The sequence below is a fragment of the Panthera tigris genome, chromosome F2 (assembly GCF_018350195.1).
Source record: "Panthera tigris isolate Pti1 chromosome F2, P.tigris_Pti1_mat1.1, whole genome shotgun sequence".
NCBI classification, from domain to species: domain Eukaryota; kingdom Metazoa; phylum Chordata; class Mammalia; order Carnivora; family Felidae; genus Panthera; species Panthera tigris.
In genome coordinates, this window is record NC_056676.1 from 24210364 (window position 1) to 24226980 (window position 16617).

Below are 16617 nucleotides of genomic sequence, written 5' to 3' on the forward strand. Positions count from 1 at the left end.
TTTTTTCTCTCTGTGCTTGGCACTACCCTATCTACTTCTCGGAATTCTGTTCCCTCAAATCTTGACTGATGGTTTCTCTAGTTCCCTTTTCTTATTTTTGCCAAATAGATACACATTAATCTTCCAATTCTCAGTGTGACACTGATAATTAGCTATGTGGTCTTACAGGAGATACTTAACCTTTTGGAAGGTTAATAAAGTTAATTAAGTAAAGAGAATGACTACTCCATAATGTTTTTGTGAATATTAAATGGTATGCCTTGCATAGCAGTTTTAATAGGTATGTGGTAAGCAGTTCTTTCCAACTTTTCTGTCTCATTTTGTCCTATACAGAATTTGAAACATTCAAGGCTATAAAAATGGTCAATATTTTATATTGGTATGATAATTGATAGTTTATAAAATATTTCCTTATGTCTCATTTGTTGTTCTCACACTGATTTGAGATAGGTAAGGTAATAGTTATTACTACTTTCAGGTAAGGAACTTGAAGCCCAGGGAGATTAAGTGTCCAGATTCATAATGCTTTTAACCGCAGAGCAGAAATGAAAGGGAGGTATGATACTTATTTCCTGGGTTATGGTGTTTAGTCGGGACAGCTCTACCTGGACTGTAGTAATGCAGACCAAATTATAAATCCTGGAAACAACGTTTCCAAATACTGGTGGATTAAGGCCAGGGAAAATAACCTGAAAAGAGATTGCACTCTATATGGGGAGACAAATTCAAGGCAACCAAAGCAGGTAAAGAAACCACAGATGGAAGAATTCCTCAGGAAAAGCCTAGGTTCCATGCAGACATATAGGGTGTCTTCAGAAATGTACAATGTTGAATTAAAGACCATTAAAATGTTTCTCCTGGAATTAGTCACTTTTTTTTCTATCAAATTACTTAAATTTCATTATATGTGTAGTTACTGCCTAAATCTCTTTTTCTGATTAACATCAAAGTCAACTAAAAATACATTTAATGCATATGCATAAAAGGAAAACCCTATGGGACTTTTATGAATGACACACCTAGGAATGTATTCTCTGCCATTCATTTGACAGATCATTCTCATATACGTGGAACGTGCCAGTCCCTCTGCTTGGTACAGGGCTATAATCAGCAAACATTGCCATTATTTAAATTAAATTATTAAATTATTTTTTAAGAATTAAAAACATATGTATATGGAATCAATGGGATCAATTGCTGGTCACTGGGATAGACAAAGACCCAGGTAGATTTAATCGAAGTATCTTGCAGCCTGTAATTTTCTCTGCTTTTGTTCTATTCCAAACAAACCTGGTTGAGTAGGGGCAGCATAGAGGCAGTCAAGAAAATAGTATTCCTGTGTGCATACAACATTATTGGAATCTTTGAGCAAAACAGATTTTTAGGTCTGGATGAACACATTATTTGAGGTACACCTCGACAGATGGAAAGGGAGGAATTTTATTATTTTTATTTAAAAATTTTTTTTTTAACATTTATTTTTGAGACAGAGAGAGACAGAGCATGAACAGGGGAGGGTCAGAGAGAGGGAGACACAGAATCTGAAACAGGCTCCAGGCTCTGAGCTGTCAGCACAGAGCTCAATGCGGGGCTCGAACCCACGGACCATGAGATCATGACCTGAGCCGAAGTCGGCCGCTTAACCAACTGAGCCACCCAGGTGCCCTGGAAAGGGAGGAATTTTAGAGTTTTAGGTAAATAGAGCCAGATTTTATCAAACTTAAGAGTCTTGGTAAGAGTCTGGATGGAAAATAAGAAATATGTACATGGGTTTATTTCCTATAGGCCGCATCATGTTAGAATTAGAAGGGACTTTGGCATACATTTAGTCTGACTCTATTGATGGGAGAACAGAAAAGTCCAGAAGCTATAATGGGTTGTTCAAGGTCACTTTGGTGGTTGCTAGTGGATCAAGGAGCCAACTCTACATGCCCTGATAACACCTCAAAATTTCTTTCCATTTCTGGGCTTCTTTGGAGGGTAATTCAGATCAGTACAGACCTTCAAATACATGTCTTTCTTTTCCTTTGAATTCAGCAACTGTAAATTAGCCTTTTTGAATCAGTAATACAGAAGTTCATATAATAGTTCTTAATAAGCCAGTCATGATAAGACATTCATCTGGAGGAGACAGGCAGAAACAAAAGACCTGATTGATAATGGATAAATGGCAAAGAAGATTAAATAACATTGTGCATAGCATATATAAACTACAAAATTTGTAATACTGACATTGATTCATATCAAAGAACACAAATTATGTTCAGTACATTGTGTTAAATAAGTTGGTAAAGTATAATAATGATGACTTTCAAACAAATATTGGCTCTTAAAGTTATAGACCTTAGATTTTTGGAGACTACATTTATGTTGAGAATGCTAGATAACTTAACTATTTAGATTGGAAATAAGTGGCAATATACATTTAAAAGGAAAATGCGTAACGCCTGGGTGGCTCAGTTGGTTGGGCGTCCGACTTTGGCTCAGGTCATGGTCTCGCGGTTTGTGAGTTCGAGCCCCACGCCGGGCTCTGTGCTGACAGCTCAGAGCCTGAAGCCTGTTTTGGATTCTGTGTCTCTCCTTCTCTCTTCCCCTCCCATGCTCATGCTCGCTGTCTCTCAATAATAATAAACGTTAAAAAAGTTTTTTTAAAGGAAAATGCAATTACTTTGTATGCACCTAATGATTTAAGTACAAATTTGGGGCTTTCTTGCATGTTAAATGAGATAAAACATTTAAAGGTGTTGGGAAACAGTCAACATGGATAAAACGGCAATGAGTTACATTGTGTGTTTAATGTATGTCCAATTTTTATTTCAGAAAATAGGTTATCTTTAATCAGTTGCAGTTCAATTTTATTCAATATACTCCTATTTAGAAGAGAGATGGCAAATATTTTGGTTACCTCTGCCATTTTCAAGTGATTGGTAACGACTTATTTTGCATGCTACATTATGGAAGATTTTGAGGCTCTATCTGGATTTGGTGAGGGAACAGTATTGTGAGTGATTAGCCATGTGTGTAAAAAAGCATGGAAAAGGGAGAATATTTGTGCCATTTTATGTTTGACCTCTGGCTTAGTTCAGCCATAAACCATGTCCTTTCCCTCTAATTCCAATTTTCCTGTTTACTACAGTTAACCAGTTCTGTGCACCTGAAATCTAGCGAACTTGAGTATTACTCTGTACTGTAGTGGGAAGAATACGTAGATTGGATTTGCATCTCAGCTTCCCTAAGGACTAGGATTAGTTTAAGCAAGTTATTTAACTTCCTCAAACCTCAGTTTAATCATCTATAAAACAGGCAAAATACCAACTTTCTATGGATTTTTGAGAAGTAAATTGTAAGTTATAAGTAAAAATGTAGTACTTTATTTGTTTGTTAATTGACTTCCCCAGCCAGTGTCTGTGTGTGCTTAAGGAATTTAATGACATTTTGATATTGAGTTTAACTTTTTAAAAGATTTTTAATGTTTACTTATTTTTGAGAGAGAGAGACAGAGTTTGAGCAGGGGAAGAGCAGAGAGAGAGGGAGAGAGACAGAGAGGGAGACACAGAATCTGAAGCAGGCTCCAGGCTCTGAGCTGTCAGCACAGAGCCCTACCTGGGGCTGGAACCCACAAACTGTGAGATCATGACCTGACCAAAGTCGGATACTTCACACATTCTAAAGAATATACACATGAGATTTAAATATTGGCTCAACCCTTCACCTGCAATAATGTAGACAACTGAGGTCTATTTAATTAGTATAAGACACTTATGTGACTTTGCAAAATTGATGTGTGAAGAAAATTTATATATTCACTCATATTATGAAAACATCTTGGGAGAAAAAACTATTGAAACAGTTTAAATCAGTTAAAAGAAAACTAAGCAAACACTATATAGGCACATAAAATTATAGATGTATTTTAGCAATTCTATTTACTATGAATTTAAGCCAAGCCTATGCAGAGCTGATTGGTGTCTCACATAGATCTTTCTCTACTGCTGACCACAAACATCTGTTTTATTTTCAGAACTGCAGCCTGTCCTAGCTTGCCCTCTACTGGTTTATTTTTGGTGCACCAACACTTAGGTCCTAAAAAGAGACCTAATAAGAGGAGGGCCACTTACTTTTAGAGTAAAAGTAGGCATAATCAGAAGGAAAGCAAGCAAATACACACAGGTTATATTTCAGATACCTATCTTCTAGTATATTATCTTATACACATAACTTGCCCTGTGAATTTATTGTTCTAGCATTCTACACCACTTCTAAAGGCTTACAGCCAGGATAGCTTCTTTTTGTTCTTATACTTAACACATACACATGCATGGAGTTCACAGCATGTTTAGGTATAGCTCAAGAAAAGGAAGACAGACAAGATCTATACCTTCATTAAGAATCTGGTTTATATTCTTCTTGTAAAGCCAAACAATAAATTAGTTCAATAAACAAATGAATTCAATTTCAAACAGAGACAAGAATTCTGCAGAAAAGAAAACTGCAGTGAGACAGCTCCTATGTGAGTAGGCGACATGAGTATTGGTGACAGGTTCATCAACGAAGATATCTCAAAAGAGACGAATTGAGAAGAGGCTGACATTAAGTGGGGAAGAGGTAGGCAGGGGTCACATTACTATAGGACCTGCAGATCATTTAAAGGTTTTTTTTTTTTTTTTTTTTTTTTTTTTTTTTTTTAGTGCATTGGGAAGCCATTTGTAGTTTTAAATAGGGGAGTGATGACATTCAATTTATGTTTTTAAAATGTGACTCTGTATTGACCAGGAATGGGGAAAGATGGCAGAGTAGGAGAGAATCCTGAACTTACCTCCTCCTAGGGACACACTGAGGCAACTACTGCATGTAATGCAACTCACACTGAAAACGACCTGGAGACTGGAAGAACAGACATTCCACAGCTAAAGATATAAAGCAAAGGCCACATTAAGAAGTGTAAGAGGGACAGAGATGTGGTCAGGAAATCTCCAATGTGAGGACTTACAAGCAAAGGAATATCAGAGGTGTGGAAGAGTGAGTGCATCAAGCCTCACACTGGGTACCCTTAGCCCTGGGGACCTGCACAAAGAAGAGGAGCCCCTGTAACACCCAGCTTTGAGATTAGTGAGGCTGATCTCTGAAAGATCCAGAGGGCTAGAGAAAATAGTCTCTGCTATTAAAGGGTCAGCACACTCTATCACTTTGCAAGACCTAGCACAGAAGCAGCAATTTGAAAAGCATCTTGGTTATACATATACTTTTGGGACATGTGATGAAGGGTCAGGAATCTGTAGGAGTTCCTCTGGGAATGGAAGTGCCAGTGAGTGCCATTTATTTTGCCCTCCTTCAGCCTAACTGGCCAGATGCTTGTTGGAGCCAGTTCTGACCCTCTTTGTCTACCTTACTAGCACTGTTTGCCTTGCTCTGGCATTCCGCTGTGGACCTACCACACTCATCATGTCCACCACACCAGACACCCCTCCAAGGTGGCTTCTTCCCTGCTACATCTTGCAGGCAGCCCCAACCAGGACCCAATGTCGACCCCCCAGATTGACTCATACTTCAGGGAGGAAAGAAGTTAGCCCCACCAACAGGCATGCTGGCAGTACATGCAGCTGGGACACTCAGCCAGCCACACCAGGGGCCAGGCTTGCCCGTCACTGCACCCACAGTAGTTTCAGCTAATTATTGCTGATAGTGCATTGAAAGCCAGCCCAACCCACCAGCATGCCCACAGCAATCATGGTCCAGCCACAAAAGGATGGTGCATGCAGTCCACACAGAGGATACCCTTAGAGCATCTGGTATGGTGACTAGGAATATTGCACTACTGGGCCCACTACTGGGCCCCAGAGGACACCTTCTACGATGGGCCACTGCCTTCAAGACCAGAAGATATAGCTCACCTACCTAATATGTGTATAACAAACAGAGTCAGCAAAATGAGAAAACAGAAGAATATGATCCAAATGAAAGAATAAGACTAAAGTTCAGAAAAATATAATGGAGATAAGCAATTTACATAAAATTGTTATAAAGATGCTCATTGGATTTGAGAGAAAAATGGATGAACACAGTGAGAATTTTAACAAAGAGACAGAAAATATAAAAGAGAACCAGTCAGAGAAGAAGAATATAATAACTGAAATGAAAAAATTCAGTAGAGGAATCAATAGCAGATTACCGGATACAGAAGAACCAGTCAGCAATCTTCAACACAGGATAGTGGAAAGCAACCAAGCTGAACAGCAAAAACAAGAAGAAAAAAAGGTAGAGAGATCTTTAGGACAACACCAAGTGCACTAATATTTGTCTCATAGGGGTCCCAGAAGGATAAAAGAGACAGATAAAGGAACACAAAACTTACTAAAGAAATAATAGCCGAAAACCCCCTAACCTAGGGAAGAAAACAAAGTGTAGATCCAGAAAGTACAGAGAGCCCCAAACAAAAAGAACATAGTAGGTCTATAACAAGACACAGAATAAAAATTTAAAGATAAAAAGGGAGAATCTTAAAAACAGCAAGAGAAAAGCAAAGTTATGTAGAAGGGAAACCCCATAGGTTTATCAGATGATTGATTTTTCAGCAGAAACTTTACAGGCCAGAAAGGAGTGATATTTTCAAAGTGTTCAAAGAAAAACCTACAACCATGAATACTTTACACAGGAAAGCTATCACTTAGAAATGAAGAAAAGAGGGGCTCCTGGGTGGCTCAGTCAGTTGAGCGTCCAACTCTTAATTTTGGTTCAGATCCTGATCTCACTATTCATGAGTTTGAGCCCCATGTCAGGCTCTGCATTGACAGTATGGAGCCTGCACTCTCTCCCATTCTCTCTGCCCCACCCCCGCTCTCTCTCTTGCTCTCTATTTCTTAAGATAAACTAAAAAAAAAAAAAGAAATTAAGGAGGGATAAAAAGTTTCCCAGACCAACAAAAATTAAAGGAGTTCATTACCACTAAACTGGCCTTATAGAAAATGTTAAAGGGCTTCTTTAAGTATATAAGAAAAGTGTATAAATAGAAAAAAAAAAGGAAAACATTCCACTGTTAAAAGCAAATATACTCTAAAGGTAGATTAGTCACTTATAAAGCTAATATGAAGGTTAAAAGGCAGAAGCAGGGAGGTGAGGGGAGGTGAGGGGAAGTGGTGGCAAAGTAGGACCACCCTAGGCTCCCCCTGTCCAATGATTACAACCAGATAAATGTCAAATCATCCTAAATACCCCAGAAATTGATTGGAAGATTGGAAGAAAAACTCTACAACTAAAGGTAGAGAAGAGGCCACGGTGAGGAAGGGAGGAAGTGTGGAGGTGTGGCTTAGGAGAGAAATGGGTTGTGACTGCTGCAGTGGGGAGGAAGCTACAGTCACAAAGAAGGCCAAGAGGCAGACTAGCATACAGGGAAGTGCCTGGAGAAAACAAATTCCCATAGCAATTGGCTTGGAAAGAGAGACAGCCCAAAATTTCATGAGTTCTTGCAACCAGTAGGGCTTAAAGCCTGGAGTTTTAAAGGTCAGCATGATTGGCTTGGGGAAAGCTCAGAGGACATTGGGGCTGCTCTTGGAGAAAAGGCAGGGCAAACAGCCCACAGACATACAGTGTGGAAACAGCAAATTCAACGGTGCCTGGGGCACGCAGTAGGCAGATTAGTTGCTCATCTCAAGCATGTCCCAGGGAGGCAATGTTCATGGAGAGATGCCACTGGGAACAAAGGAACTGGAGGTAAAATTTCCCTGTCCTGGCCATCAACATATGAACAGGGCCACCTGGGGGAACCAGCACAGCACCAAAACTCTCTACCCGACTTGCTTACACCAAGCCCTGTCCCTCTGTGCTGTTGGAAATGCCCTTCCCAGTCACGCTTGCCTTGGTCCCAGCGTGGTGGACTCCCTCCCCAATAAGACCAGAAGACCAGAAGACCCATGCCAACACTCTCTCAACCCAGGAGTTTTGCAAGGCTCTGGTTCTGGTGGTGGCAGAAAGGAGGTCTTATTCACAAGCAGACCAGGGCACACCTAGTTAAAACATGCCACATTCAGACCAGGGACCAAACACTACCCACAAGGTCAAAGAGAGCCTCTGCAGATTACTGGCCTAAAGGATAAAGCACGTAGAACACAACAGCAGAGCACGTGCAGCACACATTGGAGACACTCCTGGAAGCACCAGGCCCCGGGCCCAGCTACTGCAACTGTCCAGGCTGGAGATGATAACCCCACAGCTACCATCATCCTCAGTAGGGAATACCTGAGAGCTAAGGTGAGGAACAAGACAAGGATGTCCACTGTCACCACTTACATTCAACATAGTACTAAGAGTCCTACCCACAGCAGTCAGACAACAAAAGAAAAGGCATCCAAATAGGTAAGAAAGAGGTAAAACTTTCGTTATTTGCAGATGACATGATACTATATATAGAAAACCCAGAAGTCTCCACCAGAAAACTGCTAGAACTGATAAACAAAATTGGTAAAGTCACAGGATAAAAAGTCAATTTACAGGTCTATTGTATTTCTATAGACCAATAATGAAAGAGCAGAAAAAAATTAAAAAACAATTTCACCTACCCAAAGAGGTGAAAGATCTCTACTCTGAAAATCATAAAACAGTGATGAAAGAAATTGAAGACGACATTTGAAAATGGAAAGATGTTTCATGCTCATGGATTGGAAGAACAAATACCGTTAAAATGTCTATACTACCTAAAGCGATCTATACATTTAATATAATCTCTATCAAAATAACAAAAGCATTTTTCAGAACTAGAATAAGCAATCCTAAAATTCGTATGGAAAAAAACCCCAATAGATGAATGGATAACAAAGATGTGGTATATATACAGAATGGACTATCACTTGGTCATAAGAATAATAAAACCTTGCTATTTGTGACAATATGCATGGTTCTAGAGGATATTATGCTAAGTGAAATAAGTCAGAAAAACAATATATTATCTTATTTACATGGGCAATTTAAAAAACAAAACAACAAACAAAAAAAACACCACAGAAACAGACTCATAAATGCAGAGAACAAACTAGTGGTTGACAGAGGGAATGGGGGTAGAGGGATGGACAAAACAGGTGAAAGGGTTTAAGAGGTACAAACTTCCAGTTATAAGGTAAGTCAGTCACAGGGATGAAAAGTACAGTAGAGGGACAATAACATTGTACGGTGACACATGGTAACTACACTTACTGCGGTTAGCATTTCATGATGTATATAACTGTGCATCACCACGTTGTGCACCTGAAACTAATAGATCAACTACCTTTCTTAAAAATAGAAGTAAAAAAATTTTTAATAAAATAGTAAAAAAAACTTAAATGTGACTCTGGCTGTTTTTTGGAAAACATTTTGGGGGAACAAGAGTAGAAGCAGAGAGCCTAGCTATTGCAACCGTCCAGGCTGAAGATGATAACGTGTCTAACTTGGGCTGGTTGTGGTGGCATTAGTGAGAAAGACCATTATTCAGGATAGTTTTATTTCCCCCATTGGCAGTGTGGGTAAACCCACAAAACGCCTTTAGAGTCATGGTTTAAAATGCATAGCATACAATGCAAACAAGCACAAAGAAAACATGGTAGTAAAATGTAATTATAAAAACAGTAAAAAAAAAAAATTTGTGAAACAATACCTGTGTAGCTTCAGTCATACACTACTTAAGAATTAGTAGCGGTCTGATAACCACTGTAATTGCAAAGTAGTGATAAATACTATTGCAAATAGCTAAAATAATAGTAATATATGAAAATATCTGTAATTCGTATTGGTGATGAAGTCATGGACATTGTTACTATGTTGAGTCATTCATAAAGCAAATATTAAATTTCAGTTAGAAACTACTGAACATAGATGCAATTTTTTGCTCTTTCAAGCTTATCAACCTCCTGCTTTACTGGTAGAGGTGATGAGACTTGTTTGTAAATTGACTTTGGGTAATCAAGAGGTAAAGAAAAGAGATCTAGCAATAGGTGATGGCATAGTTGAGATGTATGAACTGTGCTGATTTGATTAATGAAAGGGACTGCAGCGGGGCTCAGAGCAGAGGCTTTCATTTGTCTAGTTATGTGAGTCTGTAGGAATTTCAGTTCTTGAACTCAACAAGGTAAATAAGCACATGTAAAAGAAAGCTATTTTAAAATGTGCTTCAGCCACACCATAATAGGTCCTCTTGGATGGAAAAGGCTAATTTTTGCGTAAAGTTTAACTCTTCAGGATTATTATCTCAATTGGAAAAGCATAAAATAACATTGCATAGTTTGCTAAGGAGATTTTTTAACAGTTGTTTTTAAAAGGCTGCCAAGAAACTGAAAAACAAGAAGCCATCAAGAAAAATAAAGAACAGTGACAAAAACAAATTGATAAGGTTTTGGTTATTCCTTTCTTAAAACTTTAATTGAAGTATAGTTGACATATAATACGAAATTAGTTTCAGATATACAGCATAGTGATTCAACAATTATAGACATTATGCAACGGTCACCATAAAGTATATTACAATATTATTGACTATATTCCCTGTGCCATGCTTTTCATCCCTGTGACTTATTTTGTACCTGGAAATTTGTACCTCTTACTAACTTTCACCCATCCTAGCTGCCCATTCCCCTCTGGCAACACCAGTTTGTTCTTTTTGAGTCTATCTTCCTGTTGTTGTTGTTTGTTCGTTTTTCAAATTCCATGTATAAATTAAATCATGTGATATTTGTCTTTAGCTGGCTTATAATTCCACTTGTGGGTATTCGTCAAAGAAAATATATTCACTTAAAAATATACATGCATATCTATTTATTGCAGTATTATTTATAATAGTTAAGATACGGAAGGAGCTTAAGTGACCAATAGATGAATGGATAAAGAAGATGTGGTATACATATATATAGTAAAATATTACTGAGCCATGAAAAGAATAAAGTCTTGCCATTTATTACAAGATGGATGGAACTATGAACTAGGTACTAAGTGAAATAAGTCAGAGAAAGACAAATACCATATGATTTGGTTAGAGGAGAGAGAAGTTATAGTACAGGTCATGATTATAGTAATTAAAATGAAAGGTGTCATTATGGCAGTTCAGGGAATACTGTCCAGCCAGTGCTTTCAGGTATGGGCTGCCTCATGTGAATACATAGCAAGGATACAATAAATGAAACGTAATTTCCTTTAAAAACTTCTTTAGCTGGTTCAGTTGCTTCAAATTACTTCTTTCCTCAAGATAAACTAAAGAATGCCACTAGAAAATAGATATGCTCCCTTGTTCAATATGACTAGGAAGTTTAAATTATTAGAATACTAAAGGACAGAGTATGTTTTCCTGGAAAGATGAACAACTGTTTCCATAACACTGGAGATGGTTCTTACTTTTGGAAATTATGCTTGCAGTGTTAATGACTCTGGAAAAAGATGTAAGCTAAATCTTTGCTTTCTAAAGTAACTGTGGATTAGAATTTCACATAGGTTGAAGGTTTCAGGGTTAATACAGTTAGAAGATAATATTAAAATCTGCCACACAAAAAAATTCATTGCCGCCTTTTTGGTTGGATGAAAATTTATTGCACTAGGAATGACATATGTTCGGCCAAAAGGACTATACTATTATTGTTTTCAGAGCCCAGCAGATTCACAATGTGTAAAGTTAGGAGTACGATGAAGTATCTATCTGGTAAGTGGTTATGAGAGGCAAGGCTATTGTTTAAATTTCTACTTTGATATTCAGACATTGCATCCTATTTCACAGAGACATTGTAAAGTATCGTAAAAAGAACAAGAAAGGTCATTTTCTTTCCTTTAGCAATTTAAAGATTTCATAGGTTTTTTTTTCCTTATACAGTTTTATACTCTAGCCAATTTGTGGATACATATAACTACATGTTTGTTGTGTTTTTTATATCTAACGAGAACACTGTCAAAAAGTTTGTTATTCAATGAACTTTACCTTTCTAATAAGATGTTTTCCTTCTATTCTTCAAATATATTGCTTATAAGCACAAAGCAAAAGACCAACTCATGAAACAAAGTACTTACAATGATGGATACTGAAAATGTTTGGAGAATCAAAACATAAATATGAGTATTGTATATATGGGAATACGAACCCTTCCAAGTCTAAGTTTGTTGCTACTTCTCAGAAGCCCAGGGTCCTATAGCTGTTCAATCTCTTTTTCACTCTTCTAAAATTTAATCAGTATGTATCTTATTTCCTTAAAGTGTCATAGCATAGTAGTTAAGAATGTAGGTCAGTTAGGTACTATATGCACATACACACACTATATGTACTATATATACACACACACATAAATATATACACACACACATGAATCACAGGGATTAAGTGCTGGATACTTGGCAAATACTCAACAAATGTAGATTATATTAAGCTTTGGTCTTAACTAGATAGCAGGTAATTGTGGGAAGGATTCTTTATGCTAACACGAGAGAAAATTTACTACTCCTAAAGGAAGTCCTGAGTTTGGTTTCTTCCCAACAGATAATAATTGTAAGCGGTTATAGCATATTATGATCAAATGTTATATTACATATATTCTCTCATTTGATCTTATTTAAAGCATATGGATTACCTTGGTATTGCAGATAAAATCGCAGGTTGAGAAGAAGCATTTCAATACCTGGTTATTTATCTAATTTTTTCCCTAGTATCAGAAGTAGTAAAGGAAGTTTCAAAGAAGAATGGACCTCACAGAATAGTTACAGGTGAAAAAAAAAAAAGATTGCATACCATATGAAGGACAACTTGTGAGCCAAATGAAATTCACAGAAGATGGCCTCATAAGAGATAAGGCACATATCAAGAATAAATTAAATGATGTAAACTTTAAGAATGGGGCAATGAATGCTGAATATGAAACAAATGTGGAAAATAATTGAGAACAGATGGGTTACTTTGCTGGAATACCTTTGTCAGGAAACTGTGCCTCATGCAGAAATCCAATGGCTGCTAGAGATAGCTTAAACAATTCAATGTTACAATTTAGTTGATTAATATATTGGCAAATTCTAAGTGTAAAGGTAAATGTGAGAGTTAGAGGGACTGGTCTAAATATTTTGTTATTGTATAAAATACTTCACTTGGGCAGTAGAAATATTCATTCAATAATTGGTGAGCACCTCAAATATGTTAATATGCTGGCTCTAAAAAGCATATAATGAGACATGTACATAGGTAGAATTTCAGTATGTTGAGAAACTTTGTAAGGGAGGCAAAATTTTCTCCAATTGCCCAGATTTACAATTAGAAAGGTATAGGAAAAGAAGGTTCAGGAAGCAAAAATAATCAGAATACTTTATTTTTCTTTTTCCCCCCAAATATGAAATACTTCATGAATTTGCACGTCACCCTTGTGCTGGGCCATGCTAATCTTCTCTGTATCATTTCAATTTTAGTACATGTGCTGTCAATGTGAGCATAAGAATAGTTTATTATTATATAGCTGAGGGACAATGTGTACAAGGGAAGAAAGACTTATCACATTAGTTAAGGATAAAAGTGAATTTTTAAAAGTGGCAGTATGCAATACAAAGAAAAGACAATGGAGTGGAAAGTCACTCAAAGTGGTGGCGGGAGAAATGGAGAAGAGGAAAGAATTTTAGTGCAGGAGGAGAAAATACACATAATATTAGGTCAAGCTGTCTTTTACTTTATAAAAGGGCTATTAAGAGCTCCTAAAGGCATAAAGTCCAAGGAAATGGCTTTTTTCATTTTCCCTTCACAATGGGAACTCTGTACTGTATACGAATAGTTGAGTGAGAGTGTGAAACCCTAAATTCAGAAAATCAAATCTTTGCACTAGGGAATTTGCAGATTTAAGACAAAATTGGAAAGGAAAAATCAGAGGAAGTTTGGTGATAGAGATCAAGTAAAAAAAATGAGCCAGAAGAGGACTAGTTTATAAGGAACTTTGCCATCAAATGTAGATTGTTATGTCATAGTTATTGACCTTGATGTTTAGTGATGGTCCCTCCTTATATTGTATTCTTTGATTTTTCCAGGGATTTCCAAAGAGCAAAGGTAAGTTGTTCAAAGAGAAAATGTAGGTAATTGTATAAAATCAGATTAGGTACTATGAAATGTTTTGTGTGCCAGAAGAATTGATTTGGAGAACTTTCTCTTTTTCCTCAAAAAAGGTTCTTGGCATATATTTTCTGTTTTTCAAATAATAAAAAAGTTAAATATTTAAAACTAATAATTCATATAAAAGGAAGTCATTAAGAACAATTAAAATTTTTCATCCCACAGTGAAAATCTACCTTAATGCTAACTGCAGATCTTTTTTTTTTTATTCACCATAATGCTAGGGCTACTCAGAGGGTAGATATTTTTATTTGTTAAGAAAAAAATTATAGGATAGAGCCTAAAATTTTCAAAATGTGACAAATGTCTTGAAAATATATGTAAGGTTGTAGCAAATAGCGTTAATGTAAAGCCTATCTGAACAGATAAAGTAACATTCACAAGGCATTTGTTTTTTTTTTTTTCCTAGTTATTGATACTGAGAACATAAATCAGAGAGAATACATATGCTAGATGAATTGCTTACTTTATAGACTTTTGCAAAGCAGATGGAGAAATTACCTAAAGGTATGCTTTAAAATACAAAAGATTAAGTTCTAAAAGGAATTAATTTGGTTGTGAATAAAATTCTAATCCATATTAAAATAAGGATAATTTATTTAGCTTCAGAAACAACTGAAGCGATTAAATGATTATCTGAGGAGATAAAATTCAAAACCAAGAAAAATAACCGCTAATAAAGTCAGACTCAGGACACATGAATAATAGTTAACGGACCTGGAATTTACATTTAATGTATTCAAGACAATAAACCAAAATTTGGAAATTTTAGCAAAGGATTGAAAAGCATTTTAAAAAGCTAATAAAAACTCCAGAATGAAAAATATTGAGTAACTGAAGATCTCATAAAATGGATATCATAGCATATTAGAGATAGCTGAAAGGGGAATTAGAGTATAGAAAGAGAGACCAGAAGAAAATATTTAGACTGAAGCACAATAGAAAAAAGGGTGGAAAAATACCAAAAAGAAAAAAATACTAAGGGGATATTTAGAAAATTCTTACAAACATGAAAGTTGCAGAATTAAATGAGAGAAAAAGTGGGGCTAATGCAATATTTGAAGAAGTAATGAATGAAGATTTTTCAAAACTAATAAAACACAAAAACCCCACAAAACTTAAGAAGAATTTGGACTCTGCATCTACAATAAAAAAAATAAATTACATTAGGCACAGCATACTAAAATATCTGAAAATATAAAACCTTAAAGGCAGACGTAGGAGAAGATAGACTCCAGAGAAACAACAATAAGCCCCAAGAGCAGACTTCCAACAGAAAAAATAAAAGCCATAATACAACAGAATATCTTCAATGTACTGAAATAAAGTTACTGCCAACCTAGAATTCCATTCACAGCTAAAATATTATTCAAACAGGTGAAATAAAAGCATTTCTACATAATCAAAACTAATAGAATTTCTTTAGCAGTACACTCACACTAAAGGAAACACTTAAGAGTATTCTTCCGGCAGAAGGAAGATGGATGAAAAGATAGAGTAATGCAAAAATAGTGAAAACAGAGTAATAGAAAAGGCAGATGCACAGGTAAATATGAATAAAAGCTGGTTATATAATAGTGTCTTGTGGTACTTCAAATATATATTGAATTAAAATGAATAGTAAATGGAGGTGAGTAAATAGGATAATGTAAAGTTTAATGTAAAATGATAAAACTAATTTACCTTAGCAAAGGATGGATATTGTAACCTCTGCAGTGCTGTCAACACAACTTTCTTTAATGCAAATCTAAATACCTATGCATGGCTAGTGGCTATTATTTGACAAGGCAATTTTAGAGTAAACACACACACAAAAGTAAAATAACTGCTAAGCTAACAGAAAGTATATTAAAAATAAAATATGACAAAATTATATATAATATACTTGAATATACATTTTTTAGTGTTTATTTTTGAGAGAAAGAGAACATGCACACACAAGTGGGGGAGGGGCAGAGAGAGGGAGACCCAATCCAAAGCAGGCTCCAGGCTCTGAGCTGTCAGCACAGAGCCCCACGTGGGGCTTGAACTCAGCAACCGTGAAGTCATGTCCTAAGCTGAAGTTGGAAGCTCAGCAGAGCCACACAGGCACCCTATGAATATACATTTTTCTAAAAACATACAAATGGCCAACAGACACATGAAAACATGCTCAGCATCATTAATCATCAGGGAAATGCAAATCAAAACCACAATAAGATATCACTTTACACCTGTTAGAATGGCTATTATCAAAAAGACAAGAATTATTAAGTGTTAGAAAGACTGTGGAGAAAAAGGACCCTTATGCATTGTTGGTGGGAATATAAATTGGTGTAGCTACCTTGAAATACAATATGGAGATTCCTCAAAATATTAAAAATAGAATTCCCACATGAGCCAGTCATCCCATTTATGAGTGTTTACCCAAAGAAAACAAAAACACGAATTTGAAAAGATATATGTACCCCTATGTTTATTGCGGCATTATTTACAGTAGTCAAGAAACAAGCAGAGTTCCGGAAGATGGCGGCGTAGGAGGACGCTGGGCTCACCTCGAG

At 36.4% G+C, this 16617-nt stretch overlaps 1 non-coding gene across 1 annotated transcript; it reads right to left on the minus strand.

The window, feature by feature from the left end:
* Window positions 1-13307: 13307 nt before the first annotated feature.
* LOC122235202 lies at window positions 13308-13413 on the minus strand. Its single transcript, XR_006213327.1, has one exon. It is a non-coding gene; the product is annotated as a U6 spliceosomal RNA (small nuclear RNA).
* Between the last annotated feature and the right edge of the window lie 3204 nt (window positions 13414-16617).